The sequence below is a fragment of the Eumetopias jubatus genome, unplaced genomic scaffold (genome assembly GCF_037043125.1).
Source record: "Eumetopias jubatus isolate StellerSeaLion01/CBP00866 unplaced genomic scaffold, mEumJub1_p1.0 scaffold_1, whole genome shotgun sequence".
NCBI lineage: Eukaryota > Metazoa > Chordata > Mammalia > Carnivora > Otariidae > Eumetopias > Eumetopias jubatus.
In genome coordinates, this window is record NW_028274807.1 from 19,431,638 (window position 1) to 19,447,236 (window position 15,599).

At 37.9% G+C, this 15,599-nt stretch overlaps 1 pseudogene; it reads left to right on the plus strand.

Annotated features, from left to right (window-relative positions):
• Positions 1-11,259: 11,259 nt before the first annotated feature.
• LOC114219447 (U2 spliceosomal RNA) lies at positions 11,260-11,348 on the plus strand (annotated as a pseudogene).
• Positions 11,349-15,599: the final 4,251 nt, after the last annotated feature.

Sequence of the window (15,599 nt, forward strand, 5' to 3'; positions counted from 1 at the left end):
AACAATCACGTCATTTTCTGTTTTGATGTAAAATGAAATTAGGTGTGTCCATATATCAGTATGTTATGCAGTTTACGCTTGGTCACCCTTTCATTGGTCATGAATCATTCTGAAATCATTGGTATCAAGTGGGGTCAAAAGTAGGACCACAGTTAACGTACTTTTGAAACTTTTAATATCAATGCCACTATCAGAACTTTCCAAGGATGTTCGACATTTAATTTCCCAAATTAGGCTGTGAAAGTTCAGGAGACACCCTGAGTTTACAAGCATTGAGCCTGGCTTTGTCTTACCTGCTTCCTTAATGCTATTGTAACCGTTAAGTTTTCTGTTACTATGTGTTTTGCCCTTTTATTTATTTTAGCCAGTGGACACACCTTTTCCTTTTCAAACTAGTGTGTCAATGGCCTTTCCTTGTAATAACAGTTGACATAATCCTGTTGAGCTTTAAGAAAACACTACCAAGGAAAACACTGGCTGTTTCTAACTTTCTCAGACCTCTGCAAAGAGGGAAGCAGGTCTCAAACCAGGGTCAGGCAGAGAAAGAGATGTCAGTGGGTGCAACTAAGAATTTCAGGTTCTCAGGCATACTTCTCTTTGCTTGGGATTTACGTCCTAGCCTCTGGCCTAGGATACTGAATTGTGACAATAATATTTTCCACCTGTCCAGTTGGCAAATGTTTTAAACAAGCAATAACAACACATTGCTGGCAAATACTCAAGGATATGAGCATTCCAGTACTTTGGTGATAGAAGTGTGAATTTTCTACTATTTTGGCAAATAAATCTGGCAGCAATCATTTGAATTAAAATGACTGTATGTCAGATAGCAACCCTAGTTCATGAATTCTAACTCATATTTAAAAAAGCACCTTTGATAAAGGACATATATAGAATAATGCCTTTTGTAACATTGTTTGTTGCATCAATAAACCATAAACAATCTGACTGCCCATGAATAGGGAATTGAATAAATTATGGCACATGCACATGCCGCACACACACGCACACATACATGCACAGTGGAAAATGATGTATTTGGATCTATCAGTGTCCCAAACAAGAGGGATGTTTACAATATATAGTCAGGTGAAAAAAAGCAAATTCAAAGTAAAGGGGATAATATCAGCCTGTTACAAAAATTAAAAATGAAAAACAGGTTCTGTGGTTCTTTTTTCTGGCTGGTACCATGCAAGGTACAGAAGAGAAGAAAAAGATGGTCCCTGCTATGCCAGGAACCCTTAAGAAAAAGAAAAAAAAAAAAAGCACAGAACTGAACATTGAGAGCTTAAGAAAGAAGTTTACCCAAAAGATGTTTTGAAAAACAAGGAAAAAGCTTATCTATGGAAAAGGGAAGCTATCTCAAAGAATATAGACAGATGTACAGACCTGCTACAAGAATACGTAGGATGGGCGAGAAAAGCCGGCAACGTCGATTTACCTGCAGAACCAAAAATTGGCGACTGTCATCAGGATCAGTATTAATGGTGTGACCCCAACGTTCCGAAAGGTGTTGGGGCTTCTTCGCCTTCCCCATATCTTCAGTGGTACCTTTGTTAAGCTCAGCAATGCTTCAGTTAACATGCCAAGGAACCATATACTGGAAGGGGGTATCCAGACTTGAAGTCAGTAAATGATGTGTTTTCTTTCCTGGTTATGGCAAAATCAAGAATTGATGGCTGAATCTCTTGGTAAATACGACATTGAAGGGAGGATCTGATTCATGAGACCCACACTATTGGCAAATGCTTTAAAGTAGCAAACAAACTCCACTGGTTCTTCCAGTTATCGTCTGTATGAGGTGGACTGAAGAAAAAGACCATTCATTTTGTAGAAGGTAGAGATGCTGGCAACAGGGAAGACCAAATCAACAGGCTTATTAGAAGTGTCAAATAACAAAAATTCAACCAAGTAAATTTTTAAAGATCTAATAGACTCTATTAATTGATTTATGAATGGAGCAGCATTCCATCTAGCAAGTAGAAAGGAACTCCGAAGGACTGTAGAAAAAGAAAGGTAGAGAGGGAGTGAAGGAAGGGAAGTTATAAGCAAAGACTCCATTATTCTAGGTAAGGTCACCTTCCCAGGGGGAATGAAGGGGCCTATCAGGAAATTTCCTAGTGCTGACCAGGAAATTCTCATGTCGATTGGTTAAAGGTTACATTTTCAGGGGGTTGAAACTGCAGTTAGGTTAGGTGTTAAGTCTTGGTTTACTCACCTGGGGCCTTAACCTAAGTGACACCACTTTTGGGTCTGTGGTTTTCTTTTTAACAGAAGAACGAACTAAGCTATCTTTAATGATTATTTTTGTAATCTGGTTAGTTAATAAACAGTGACAGCTTTCAAATCAAAATGTAAAACAAACAGCACCCCCCCCCCGCCAAAATAAATAGGTTATGTGTTTGACCAAAGAGAGAATGGGATGAGTACTCACCCAGTTCTTCATATTTATTACCTAAGGGAGGTATAGGGGAATTTCCTTCCTTCCTTCCTTCCCTTATTATCTCAGAAAAGGGAAGACACAGGAGAAAAGAAAAAGTGGAACACCATTCCGGCGAGGGATGCTAGGTGAGAGGAATGCTGGATACCAGTATGGCAGCCAGCCTCATTACCTCCCCCTTAATGGGAGCAGAGGGCTTCCTCTGACTTTCTGAGCATAGAGATTTGGAGAAGGATGTTGATTGAGGAGGAGGAGAATGGCTGGACCACCCAAGTTGTCTACAGTTACTGACAGCCCTTCTCCTTTGTAGAGTTGTCTTTAGGTTGCCCAGAGCAAGTCTCCTCCTAGTTATGTACATCCGTGAAGCAATATCCTGCTTCATAAGTTCTGCCTTAACCTGTGCGAAGCTCATGTTCCTAGGGTGGGAAGGATAAAGTCAGTAGAAGGTTACTGATGGATGAAGGTACATCTACTCGAGATATGAGTGGAAACTTCGTGATGGGTCAAGAAATTTGCCAGACATTTATACTTTTCTTCTCACCCCACCCACAGAGCTAGGCACCAATGTGTGTGTATGTCACTGTCTAAAGATTTTCTAGGAGAAGAATATGGCACGATAGTATTTGAAGTTATTAATCCATGCTTTTTCTTCTCTATCTATATATCTAAATGTAAATCTATATCTATTTCTATATCTCTATATATGTCTTTTACCCCTTATTTGTGCAAATAGTTGGTGCTGGGGAAGTGGGAGCCAAGGTAATATTTCTGGCTGTTGATTTCTAATAATACAAGTCTGAAAAAGTCAGGCAAGATTACCAGAAAAGGCCAAATGTAGGATTTGTGGGCGCTGACAAGTGTTTGGGCCAGAAACATGACAGGAGGTGAATTTTCCAAGCTAGAGAGATTCCATGGGAATAAGGCAGTGTAAGGAGGAGAAGGGAGGAGTCTGTGGGAACAAGGAGATAGGGTCCTTGCCTGATTTCCAACTATATAAAGAAGAGAATAGTAAGACTCCACAGAGGAAATAGATGCTTGGAATTGAGACAAAGGAAATTAAGAGGATCTGTTCTTCCAATAACAAACATTTTGGAATTATAAAGAATGTTGCAGAGTGCCTGGGTGGCTCAGCTAGTTGACCAACCAACTCTTGGTTTTGGCTCAGGTCATGATCTCATGGTCCTTAGATGGAGCTCTGCGTCGGGGCTCTGTGCTCAGCGGGGAGTCTACTTGAGATTCTCTCTCTTCCTCTCCCTCTGTCCCTCCCCCCACTTTCGCACGCTCTCTCTCTCTCTCAAATAAATAAATAAACATTTTTTAAAATATAAGGAATGTTTCCGGGAGTCCAGAGTCTTTCATGGTTTATCTCCCTTTCTGATTTCTTCCCATTCTTGAACACTACATCAAAAACTAATGATGTATTATATGTTGGCTAATTCAACATAATAAAAAAAATCATGTTACAAAAAGATTACAAAAAGGAAAAAAAATAAGTAATGTTGAAATGAATATTCTAGTGTCCCTGTGCAAGAGTTTTTCTGTAATTTATACTTCAGAAGTTGACTTGCTGGGTTAGTACCTTTAAACTTTGCTAGGTATTATGAAAATGCTTTCAAAATTATACCAATTTGCTCTCTCAATTTCTTACCTTTCTCTTTTCAAATTTAAACTATGCTCCCTATAGTAAAACTTCACTGTTCATTAATCATCAGGAATTAACATTAAGAATTTGAAAGTCCTGTTTCCCCTACTTCCTTACCACTACTTACTTTTGAATTTTTTCCAGTCTGAGGACATGAAAGGGTATCTTGTTTTAATTTGCATGTTCCTATTACTAGCAAGTTACTTTATTTTTTTTAATATCTTCATTTGTCATATAGAGATTCTCTTCTGTGAATGGAAGGTTTATATTAACTTCTTTTTGGGACTTTTGTCTTTGTCTTACTTAGAGGATATTTTTCATTATTCTAGATTAAAATTATTTCTCAAATGCATTGTAACTATTTCCTTTGTAGCTTGTCTTTAAACTTTGTTCATGGTTTCTAATGTATAAAGTTTTTAAATGTTTATGCTATCAAATGTATTCACCTTATAGTTTATACTTGATGGTTTAGTCCTTTTTTTCATAGACTTTATTTTTTAAAGGTTTAGCTTCATACAAAATTGAGCAGAAGATACCCGATTTTCCATATTCCTCCTGCTCCAGTGCATGTATGGCTTCCCCCATTATCAATATCCCTATCAGAGTTGTATGTGTGTTATAACTGATGAACCTTTTTATATTTTAAGAAATCTTTCTTTAATATTATAAGATAGACTTCTACATTTTCTTCTAGAACTTTTAAGGGTTGCTTTTAGCTTTTAAGTCTTTAGTGCATGTGGACTTTCTGTTTGCTTATGGAATAAGGAGGAATTTAATTTTGAGATATATTTTTAAATTTGTTCCTTAATCACATGGGGTAAGCCCATTCTATTGACAGATTGACCTGCAGTTCTACCGAAAAATGCAGGACAGCAAAGCAGCTCCTAGCAGACATGAGGACCAGACATTGTGGGTAAACCACCAGACTCATGGGTAAGCCTCAGACACTAAAGAGCAAACTAGTGGTGCTCCTTGGGTGAGTGAATGGTGTGACTTCTGTGGAATCTCTCATGCTGTGGACATTGGCTAATGGGAAACCAGGAACATCCACTGATTGAAAAAAGATATAACTGGGCTGTCCTCACAACTGGATATCAGGATCTGGATCAAAATAAGCAACTAACTATGAAATGTAGCCACAAATATGGCAGAACTAATATATCCAAAGAACTTTTTGAAGCAAATGTAGATAACCCAGAGGAAATTAGTTTCTGAATAATGTTTCTTCTCTGTCGTATCACAAACTTACTTAGCATATACTATAATCTTCTTTAAATTCTTAAAAAATTGAATATAGTGGAAAGGAAAAATCCTATTTTGATTATTTAGTTGGAAATGTAAAAATAAAATTGATGTTATTTCTCTCCACTTCCAAAAAGAATAAAATAAAATCAATTTTAATAATTTGAGCAGAGATTAATTCCATTTTTTTCCAAAAAGTAGAATAATTACACAGAATTTCAGGTAATCTTAATATTTATACAGATTTTAAAAGAAAATAAAAGAAAACCTTGACTTACATAAAGCATTTACACTGATGATTTCTGAAGTAAATGAATCATATCAAAATTAAAAAGTATAACTTAGAATCCAGTGTGATGTCTAAGATGAGTGTCAATTTAAGTACTTGAAATAGAGATCAATATTTGTAATAAAATTAAAAATAAATTAAAATAATTAGCTGGGAATATCCCACATGCATTCTAAATCCCCCAGTCGGCCTAGGTAATTTTTCTTATTCTTCCACAACACATGGCATTCTTTCTATGAATGACATCAGTTTGGAAATACCCTGTGGTTTTCTGAGTTATAAATGGATATCTCACTATGAACTCCTGATTATATTATGATTCATACTTTCACTTCTGTTTTTTAATGCTATCATTTTGAAAAGTGAAAATGAAACTGTGTTTCATTGGCCAACAGTGCACAAGGGAGAAGAAAAATAAGGTTGAGTGTAATGATTTACAAAATATTTAGGCATTATTGTCTGAGAATATTGTGAGAATAATTTCTTAAGGAAAAAACAATGTAGTGTTATGACAAAAATGCTCTTGGAGAGTTATTCTGGGACTTAATGATTATTGTCATAGTTCTGCTTTATATAGGAACTTCACTTGTGATTTCGTTTGGCATCTATCATCTATCTATCTATCTATCTACCCATCCATTCACCGATAATTCTTTTAAAACTTTTTTTACCCATGGTACTGGGTTATGAACCCTTGCCTTTTACCTTTAGAATTTGTTCTCTTAATCAGGACACTATGGTAGAAAGATGATGATAGCTACTTAGCCAGCTAGCTAGATGCTAAATAAGAAAGAAAGGAAGAAAAAAAGAAAGAGAGAGAAAGAGAAAAAAAGAGAGAGAGAGAGAGAAAGCAAAAGGAAGGAAGGAAGGATCATATGGAAAGTTCTAACATGATTCCAGGTTTGAGAGACTTTATTGAGACTTCAGGTTTCCTTAGGGCAGGGTCACACCTGGTCATTGCTGTGTCAGTTCCTGGCACATGGCAACATTCAACAAATATTTGTTGAATAAATGAACACAACAGGATGAAAACAAATTCTTGTACATCATGGTTTTCTGTGGAAAACCACAAGAAAAAAAATGTCTTCTGAGTTCTCAGCACTATAAAGTGACCATGAAGTATCAGGAATCTAATGAGATCCTTCTCTTACAAGATCCTTGAAATATCAATGCTTCTATTATGAGGTATGAGGTTGAAGACTAGATGCTTCAATGCTGTGTGATTCGTTATTTAACATTACTTGTAGATTGAGAATTCTGCCAGAGATTTTAAACCCTTTATAAAGATTAATGTGATTTTAAAAATCTTTCTATTAAATGTGAAATTTACCTTCTTGGGCTGCCTGTCACCAAATGGCAGTTCCTACCAAGGAATTATGTCTTATGGGTCAACATGTGTTTTCCTATAAATGAAGTAATTCCTCACCTTCAAATCTCCCTTGCCCAGACCAAATATTTTTTCTACCTACACTGCTCTGATGCTTATATTTCAGATTTACCAACTCCTTTAGCTTAAGGCATTGAAGAATGATCTTAATATCACCTGTTTTTATTTATTTACTTATTTATATATATTTTTAAAGATTTTTTTAAAGTAGGCTCCATGCCCAACATGGAGCCCAATGTGGGGCTTGAACTCATGACTTTGAATTTAAGACCTGAGTTGAGGTCAAGAGTCGGACGCTTAACTGACTGAGTCACCCAGGTGCCCTTAAAGATTTTACTTTTAAGTAATCTCTACACTCAGCGTGGGGCTTGAGCTTACAACCTGGAGATCAAGAGTAGCATGCTCTACCAACTAAGCCAGCCAGATGCCCCAATATCACCTGTTTTTAATCATCATTAACACCTTAAGATAGAGTAGTCTAACAAAGTAGTTAGCCAGTCACTCTTCAGATTTCTAAGAGGTCAGAACACAGGAGAGATATGATTGTATAACAGTAAGGAGTAAAATAATGCCTAGAGGGCAGCACATTTATGAAGACTGTTCAGTAGGAAATATAAAAGTTACTCCTTCCAAAAATTGTCTGGAAAGCCCTAAAACACCATTTAAAAATATTAGAACATCCTAATGTCAGTTACACCAAAAACCTGAGCTGAAAACTGAGAATGTGCTGAGAATAGCAGTGATACTAATAAAATTGTTCTTGTTTTAAGCCATTATGTTTTGTGATAATCAGCAATAGATTGGCCAGAACAGAATCGCTAAAGATTAAATGGATATTAATGAAAACAAAGTCAAATGGTGAGATTCTCTTTGAAAATTAAGGAAATTAAAAGGAGAAATATGGAAGTCATCTTACTGAGGCAAAATAGTTTATAAATCATTAAAATTTGACTTGTAACCTGGTAAATATTTTTTAAAAGAAATAATGTGTTAAACAGAAAGGGAGTTGGTCAGCCTGGCATAAGAAAGAATAAAAAAAAGAATTCATGAGGTACACTTTGGCAGAGAATTCTAGAGAAAATTTGTTCCCAAGTTTTTTCCTGTCTAATACTAGTTGTTGAAATTATAGCATTATTCTTTGCTTGATGCCATTTGAACATCTTGTTTAAATCAACCCCCACTTACTCTGAATTCATTTTCACTAAGCAATATTTTGATTATAATTTGATTTCTGATATAGCTTTACAAGGAAAGAATGCTTTGGCTAGAGGACCCCTTGGCAGTTGTATCTCTCATCATAATTAATGTTTTTTTCCCCTGGTGTGTATAGAAGTCTCCGAATCTAGTTTGTATGTTATAATTCCCAAGTTTGACTAAGTCTGGGACACTGGAAAGATTGAGTTTTCAAAGAGACAAGACTGAGTAGTGGAGTTTGGGCTGTGGTGGCTTCCCCAAGGCTGCTGCCACTTGGAGGAGTCCTCCTGGCCTCACCACTTGTGGGGACAGTGTGCAAGAGTACCCGGTAAGATGTGTGGCACAGAATGGTGCCTCAAAAACATTAGTTACCATCCCCAAGTGTTTTCTCTGACCGCTTATACAAAGAAGAAGCAGAGCAGGAGGAAAAAGAGAGCAGTTTGCGGAAGGAATGCTTTATTGACATATTAAACTCTGATAGAAATCTCTCCTGTGATGACATATTGTGCCTTGTCAGGTGTTACAGTTAATTTTATGTGCCAAATTAACTGGTTCACAGGGTGCCCAGACATTTGGCCAAACATTATTCTGGGTGTATCTCTGGGAGTGTTTCTGCATGAGATTAACATTTGAATTGGTAGACTGAGCGAAGCAGGTTGCCCTCCCCCCCGATGTCGGTGGGCCTCATCCAATCAGTTGAAGGCCTTGGTAGAACAAAAGTTTGGCCCTCCTGCACAAGAAAGAACTCCTTATGCCTGACAGCCTTGAGCTGAGGCAACAGTTTTTTTTTTTTTTTTTTTCTTTCTTTCAGACTCTAACTGAAACATCAGCTCTTCCTGGGTCTTGGGCCTGCCAATATTCAGACTGGGACTACATACACCATCAGCTCTCCTGTGGTCTCCAGCTTGGTGACTGAAGATCTTGGAACTTGTCAAGCTCCATAATCATGTGAGCCATTTTCTTGTACTAAATCTCTTTCTCTGTCTATATACATCTGATTGGTTCTGTTTCTTTGGAGAACCCTGACTAAATAATTGAGTGTCTTCATCAAATGGCATATTACCAGAAAATTTTACTTTTGCCTGTGAATTAGGTATTTTAATGTATACTGGCAGGGGAAAAATATTTCATCTAAACTAGATTTTCTGTGACTTGGTGTGAATGTGTTTCCTATTTTTTTTTTCTTTAATGAGACTACATCCCATCTCACTAACACTTGTCAAATTTATTCTCAGTAATGGAAAATTATATGCAGTAATGAACTTAAAAATTTGGTGTACTCTTATGTCAGAGATGTCTGTGGTATATCTTGCCTGGTTGATTTTATTTGTGATGCTGCCCCATTTCCTTTAGCTTAACAGGCTCTTTCCTCAAATCCCCAAATTCAAATATGACTCATCTCTCCACTGAACCACCCACTACAATGTCAACAGCTCCACAACTTGCAAGTCCTTCCAAAGTGTTTTAAAGAATGATTTATTAAAGGAAAATATACATCAACAAGTAGATATACTCCACCACAGCAGCATAAGACCATTCATTAATTCTGCAAGCATTTTTTTAAGCACCTACCAATGCACCAAATTGGAGAAAGGAAGATGAAATAAACACAAACCATCTCCTTAAAGAGGGAAGATATATACAATCTAAGAGGGAAAGAAAGTACCGGATGTTTATTGAGCATCTATACTTTCTCAGGTAGGTAGTCCATTAGGGGCCTTACAATGGATCTTCACAGCAGCTCTCTGAGGTAGGTACTATCACCCCTGATTTGTGTCTGAGAACACCTAGGGTCAGAGAAGTCCTCCTACTAGGAGAAATTATAACTAGCATTCACTGAGCCTCAGTGACAGGGTAGAGTTCAATCCCACCTCTTTTTTTCTTCACTTTGTTGCTTTGTTCTAGATCTATGCTGTGTGTTATGATAGCCACATGTGGCTATTGAACACTTGAAATGTGGCTAACCCAAATTGAGAAGAACTCCAAGTATAAAATACAAGCCGGATTTCAAAGACTTAGTGTGAAAAAGAATGTAAAATATCTCATTAATAGTTTTTATATTGATTACATGTAGAAATGATAATATTTTGGATATAATGATTTATTAGTCAGTTTTCCAGAGGAACAGGACCCATATTATTTCTCTGCCTGTCTATCAACAAAGACAGAGAGACAGGAGAGGGAGAGGTGGGTATTTAAGCAATTGGCTTAAACACTTGTAGGGGCTGGCAGGTCTGAAATCTGCAGAGCAGGCTGGTAGCCTGAAATTCAGGTAAGAGTTGGTATTGCATTCTTGAGTCTGCAGGGTAGACCAGGGAGGTTGGAAACCCAGGTGGTGTAAGGGATAGAATTGTTGCCCCACCCCAACCCCTGCCACCAATTCATATGTTGAAGCCCTAATCCCTATTGTGAACATATTTGAAGATAAAACCTTTAAGAGGTAATTAAAGTTAAATGGAGTCAGAAGGGTGGGCCCCTACTCTGACTGGTGTCCTTATGAGAAAAATAAGAGACATCAGTGATGCATGAGCACAGAGAAACAGCCATGGGAAGACACAGCAGGAAGGTGGCCCTCAGCAAGCCAGGGAGACCCCAGGAGAAACCAAACTGCCAAAACTTGACCTTGGACTTCCAGCCTCCAGAACTGTGAGAACTAAATTTCTATTGTTTAAGCCACCCAGTCTCTGATATTTTATTATGACAGCTCTAGGATGAGTTCTTTGGGAAACCTCGGTCTTTTCTCTTAAGGCCTTAAACTGATTGGATAAGGCCCACCCACAGAATGGCGGGTAATCTGCTTACTTAAATCTGATTTTTTTTTAAAGATTTATTTATTTATTTGAGAGAGAGAGAGAGAGAGAGAGAGACAGGGCATGTGAGCAGGAGGAGGGGCAGAGGGAGAGGGAGAGAGAGAAAGAATCCTCAAGCAGATTCAGTGCTGAGTCTGGAGCTGGATGCAGGGCTTGATCCCAGGACCCCGAGATCATGACCTGAGCTCAAAACAAGAGGGGCCGCTTAACAGACTGAGCCACCCAGGCGCCCCTTAAATCTACCGATTTAAATGTTAATCATGTTGGCCTTTTGGCTAAGATCAAGTGTAGTATCTGTTCTTATCAGTTAATCATGTCTAAAAAATTTTTTCACAGCAACGTCTGGGTTGGTGCATGACAGAACAATTGGGCACCATAGCCTAGCCACAATGACACATAAAATTAACCATCACACTTGGGCCCAATAAAATACACTATTAAAATCATTTCTAACTGTTTCCTTTTCCTTTTAAAATGTGACTACTAGAAAATTTCAAATTGTGTATGTGGCTCACATTTGTCACTCACATTACATTTCTGTTGGACAGTACTGCTTGAGACATCTATGAAAATAGATAACAAGTTTCATGAAGGACACATGTACAGGGTGCCATGGGAGCATGGAAGAAATACATTGACAGCCACTTGGGGCTGTTAAGGAGGGCTTGTGCAGAGGTGGTGAGGTGATTAAAGCACTAATTCTGGAACCCAAATGCCTGGGTTTGAATCTCTGCTCTGCCAACTCACTAGGTGGGTGGCCCAGTGCAAGATATTTCCCCTCTCTGTGCTTTGTTTTCTTCATCTGTAAAGGGAGGGCAGTAATTAGGCCCTGTGCAAGGGGTCATTGTGAGGGTTAAATGAATTTATACATTTTAGCATTACTACAGTACCTGGGACAGGGAATCTCCTCAAATATTAGTTATAGAAGGTCATGCTTGAGCAGAATCAGGACAGAAGAGGGCTGGACAGACCCCGAAGGGCTTATGGAAAAGGGATGACTTTCCAATGAGGGGAACATCAAACCCTCTTCTTTGGGCTTCATTTACTGTTTTACAATCAGCTGAAGGGTCAAATTAGTCTATTCTGTGGCTTAGAGTTTGGCCAACTTGCACTGACTTTCTACATCATTCAGTGAATAACTGGCATACACTCGGCAAGGTGGCTTTCGGTCCTCATTGTACCTGATCTCAGCAGCACTCAGCTGTGCTGACCACAGGCTTTTTTCCAGAACACTGAATTTTTAGCATGATTGTCTCCTGGTTTTCTCCCACCTCCCTGGGTGCTTCACCTTTGACTCCTTGGCACAGTCAGTCCTTTTCTGGACAAGCTCTGTCCTTCTCTCTCTCTCCTCATTCTATGCTTCCCCACAGAACATCCGATACACACTCATGTAAGACCGTACTTACCACAGATACAGCACATGACTCACAAGTTTGCATCTATAACCCAGACTTTTCCACTGAACTTCCGATCTGAATACTCAAATGCCTACTTGGTTACCTCCACTGTATGTCTCAGAGACATCTCATATTCAACATGTCCTAAAATGCATTCACCTGCTCCTCATCCCATATCCCTTGTTCCTTTTCAGTGTTCCCAACTTGTATCTTACAAGCCAGAAACTTATGAATTACCCCTCATCCCTCTCTCCTTTATTCTCCAAATTTAACCCGACATCAAGACTTACCAAAAGAATAGAGGAGCTCATGGAGATCCAAGAATCTACCATAATTCTAACTCTCTTTGAGAGAAAATGGCTTGAAGCAGTATCTTCCTACCAACTTTGATGTGACTCATGGCAATTATTCATGTTGAGTGGAAACAACGGGCACAATGGATTAGACCAGGGACCAGGAGATAGTCTGTTAGAGATGAGCCTAGACATCATGTTGACCAGGAGAGATGACCACATTTTCTGAATTTCCAGTTCCTAGTCTGTCTCTAAGAGGCCCTGCTATACTTTATTTCTCACCTATGAATATCCATGAAATTTTCCTTTTTGTAGCTTTCTAATAAAACTCTTATTTGCCCTTATTAAGGAAAACTTTTCCTCACTGTCAGACAATCCCTGACCAAGACAAGAATTAAATGGGATGATGTATGAGTCCTTTTCTTTTGTTTTCCTTTGTAAACTATAAAGACAAGTATGAGGAGCAGCTATTCTTTCTTTCTCTTGTGAAACTTGGCTTTCAGAATGGAAATTTATTTCATGTTGGCCAATTAGATTGTGAAAAACCAAGCAGAAAAAGATGTTGCCTTAATGAAGTATGAAATGCATGTTATTAAATGGGTTTTATCATAAGACAATCAGCATAAATGCACAAGCAAACATTATTCATTTGCAATCCAGAAACTTTTAAAGTCATTCAGCTGCATTTCCCCCTTTTCCTTCAGAAAGGATTAATCTTGAGCTCCTGCGTTTATGGTCAAAGAGATCACCTCTGGTCACACTTTAAAATTTAGTTGTACAGCTATGAAATCAATTGGCCTAGACCTTAAATCTCATTCCTATGAAAAGGTTTCATCATTGTAGCTGTATGAACAAGTGTTTTTAGAAATTTTTTTTTTTTTTTTGCTAAGGGAGAGAGAAAATGTTGCAAATGCATTTCTTTTATTTACTTCATACACTTTTTATTGGCCTTCAGAGGGGTTCATTCAAACAAAGATTGAGGTGAACTTAAAGGGTAAAGATCTGAAATCAGAAGAATCGCCTTTCTTTTTTTCCTTCTTTCTCTCTCTCTTTTTCCTTTCTTCCCTCCTTCCCTTCTTCCTTCCTTCCTTTTCTTCCCTTCCTTCCTTCCTTCCTTCCTTCCTTTTTCTTTCTATTCTTTCATATCTCTCCAATATCTTGTTTTTCCTTATCTATGCATAAGGAGATCTGAGGTTGACCTACATTTCCTTTTGTAATCTTGTTCTTTTATTTAGAGCAGATATCATCTTTTTTGTTATCCTTGGTACCAGATGTCAGTGGGGGTATAGAACCATTTTGGAACTTTCCCAAGGGTAAATGATGAGTGTGGGGAAGAGCCTGTAAGAAGATTGATGTCTCTTGTTCAGAGCTCCAAGGACAGTATCTCTGAATTGGGAGTAAAGCTTACATTTGAGGAATGTTTCTTATTCCTGACAAACAGCATGTTGCATACAATGGAATATAGATTTTTAATGGTGATTAGAGAGGGACTGACTGGGCTAGGAGGAAACTATTATGGGATAAAAGCCCAAACCTTCATGAAAGTATATTCCTTAAAGCTAAGTTTGAGATTTTGCATAGCCCATAATGAATGCTTGCAATAATTCATTCTAGGATCAATAAAATGTATTAAGATTCTGAAAGCTCCACTCGTTCTCTGTCTGCTCACCATTGCTTCAAGACTTCATTAAACGCAGCTATCAACAATGGGGCACTAGTAGCAAATGTCTATACCCTTTAAATATCTACTGTGTATCAGTTACCAGTTTGATAAAATTGGTAAAACGATGCCATTTTGTCAGATTTCAGGTACTGTGTCAAAGCCTCACTATGAACTATTTCATTTTAATCCTAAAAAAATCCTAAAAAGAAAATATATTGTATATTGAATATATTGTATAAATACAGAGGACGGAATTTAAATAGGTCTGCCACCTACACCTACACACACACACACACACACACACACACACACACACAATTTTTAAATGAGTTGAAGTTTCGGGATTCAAATCCAAATTTATTTCATTGTAGATCTGGTGCTATTAACTAATGTAGGCTACTGCTGCCAGATACCTTTTTTTAAAAAAATTCATTCAAGGTACTAAGATTCTAGTTATACTGGTAGACCAGTGTACTGCTTAATTATTCAAGCAGGTTATTGTGGAGGAAAGTGTTGACATTATAAAAACATGATGGCAGGCACCTAAACTTGACTGATGGGATGAGATATGGCATCCTGGAGAAGGTGATCATTCTGGATGAGTAAGAGTCAGTCAACACTGATGGAAGAAAACCATATTTCAGGCATTGGGAAGTGTATGTGCACATACTGAAAATGCCACACTGCTTTTGTTGAGTTGGGATCCAGAGTAGAAACTGAGGAGTGGCCTTGGATGGGAGTGGAGAGGTGGGTAAGGGATCTTGTATAAGACCGTTGTATAACACCCTTAAAGGATTGGAATTTACCTGTATATCAATAGGAAGACTTTGAGGATTTCATGAATAAGAGTAACATGCTCAGATTTGATTTTTAAAAATATCACTTTGGAGATTGTGTGGAGATTAGGTTTGAAGTGACCAAGACTGGAGACAGGGAAAGCAGATTTTGTTAAGAAATAATTTATGCAAGAAAAGATGAGGCCCTACATATGAAAGTGATAATACAGATGAGAAAGAGGAGATTTGAGGGATGTTTGTGAATTGAATTTATTGAATTTGGTGATTGGATGGAATGTGAAAAGGAGATGAATAAAGAAAAACACCTGCAAAGATGATTGCTAGTTTTCTGTCTCGACTGACTGTTTCATCAGAGGGGTGGCTACATAAGAAGAACAGGTTATTGGGAAAATGTTGGGGCACCTTTACAGGACACCCAGATGGGGAGGCTTAGAGTTGTAGAAAT